This window comes from Buceros rhinoceros, unplaced genomic scaffold (genome assembly GCF_000710305.1).
Source record: "Buceros rhinoceros silvestris isolate BGI_N320 unplaced genomic scaffold, ASM71030v1 scaffold20142, whole genome shotgun sequence".
Taxonomy (NCBI): domain Eukaryota; kingdom Metazoa; phylum Chordata; class Aves; order Bucerotiformes; family Bucerotidae; genus Buceros; species Buceros rhinoceros.
This window is the reverse complement of record NW_010399709.1, coordinates 27,674-29,922: the sequence shown is the minus strand read 5'-3', so window position 1 is coordinate 29,922 and position 2,249 is coordinate 27,674.

Here is a 2,249-nt window from a genome sequence, read left to right as displayed (position 1 = left end):
GGTTGGTCTGAATGTGCAAATAGCTACGGTTCAGTTCTCAGAGGTCTAACTGCCTGTAGTATAAACATTTTTACCAAGAAGAGAAAAGAAAACTATCCAGGAAGTCTTTAAGGAAATTTCTCTTCCCATTACAGATGGCGATCTTCTGCACGTAGGGTCTTGGTAGTGTGATACAACGGTGTCTGACTGCACAGCCTCTTCTCCCCCCTTGCAGAGAGAGTTGGTAATAATAAGTTTCAGCTCAAAAAGTACTTTTAGCACCCACGGTGTCTGCTTGGATGGCAGAGACGCTCTCACAGCTGCTATAGACACAGATGGCATGTTACATGTCTTGCCTGTTTACTAGGCAAGGTCTCGTTCCTCCCACACACTGTTATGGTGGACAGTCACAAGCTGTGAGTGAGGTCCTTGCTGTAATTGGCTCTCCAAACTATGTGACACCCTTACACAAAATTAAAAGTGATAGAGAAACATCCTGAAGCATCCAGCAGCACTCTACCACAACAGGTCTCTGGAACCTGTTGTTAAGTTCTTGATTGTTTGGGTTGTAATTGTGGCACAACAAAATCCCAGTGCTGTCCGACACTGCCACTTCATTTTCTTCCAGTATCACAGGATTTTCAATATTTTTTTTTTGTACTAGTGGCATTATATTTTGAAAAAATTTACCTCCTTTAAATTCAGTGGAGTAAACCCATCAGGCATTACAGAATTATTTTGAAGATGTGTTATGTAACAGTCTTCCATTATACCCCAGTTCATTTTAAAATCTCCAGCTGATTGCTGCTGAGCTTTCTTTGGCAACCTGTGTCGTATTTTGTTTATAAGGGAGGAAGGCTTCTCCAAGCATCACTTGTTTACTCAAGAAACACATTAGATGTGAAACCGAAGAGAGGTGCCGCACTTAAATATTATAGTCAGCCTGAGGTTGTTGAATGAGGCAATTTATACAATCAATACAACAGCTTTGTACTGCTGCCTTGTCACTTCTTTGGCATTTGCTTTCATGCTGTTCTGTAAATAATCCTGCTGGCTCATCCTGTTATGGAACAAATTACAGGGCTGCATCCAGTTAAGGGCTTGGGCGGTACATCAAACCTTTAAGTACTCAACTTTGCAGAGGGACCTGGAGTCCTGAGGTAGACATTTAGGCTCTTCATCTGATGCCCAGGAAGAGTTAGGACTGAATGCAGTCCAAAATACCACTGAGGTGACAGCCAGCTTGCCTCTGAGGCAGAGATGGGTATAGCTGAAGTCTAAGGCAAATAGGATAATGGGCAAACCCTAGCCGTGGGTGTGCTTGTCATTTTGCAGGGCTCTGTCAGCTTGAATTCACTGCCAGGAACCTCACTGAAGAAGAACCAAGATCAGTTTGTCGTTGTATTCTAAAACATGGTTATTGGAAGACGTATTACACCTTCCTGTCCTCCCATACGCAAACACAGGTTTTATTATCTTGTTTGCTTTTTATTGGAATAAAGCAGCCATAGCAGAAGGGAGAGATTGGTTCTTCTTCACCTGACCTAGTCAGAACTTACTCATCTCTTTCTTCCAAGAGCTCAGTTATTGTTAGTGCTGTGGTGTGACTGTGGTGAGAAGAAGCTGGTGTTCTCCAGCTTTCCTGACGTAGGTCTACCATTTGCACTTAATTCCTCCACAGAGAGGATTTTGATATTTATTTATTTATTAAAAGATTAGTATTTTGTTATCTAACTGCCAGGAAAAGGTAAAGAGGGAAGCGTTCTTCTGTTTTCCATCTGAAGGTTGCTTCCTGTGAAGTTTGGGGGAGACTGAACCCTGGTCCCTCTGGTCCTGTGCATGTTAGCAGGTGCAGCCACATCGCAGAGCTAGCAGTCAAAAGGCTGACATTCTCCACCTCCTCTAGCTTCAATTTGAGTTCTCTTTTGCACGGATGTCAAGCCTGCCTGTGTGTGTTAGAAAGCGTGCTGTGAAAGTACCTGCCTGACAGCTTTCCTAGGGGAGTGCAGGGGAGCACTGCCCATGGCCCCTGCTCTGCCTGGTTGCAGGCTGGCTTCAAGCTGCCAAGTCGTTTTCAAGGTCTGGTTGGCCTGGTTAAGGGAGGAGTTCTTCTCCCCTTAACCAGGACAAGCACCAACGAGAAAAAAATCAATAAGCTTTATGTTAAGAATAGAAACCTGTTAATGAATTTTTTTTTTAACTTACATCTTTTGCTTCAGAATTCAGCTGTGTTTTATAGGCAAATTTATATTTCAGGTGCCTGCAGTGAA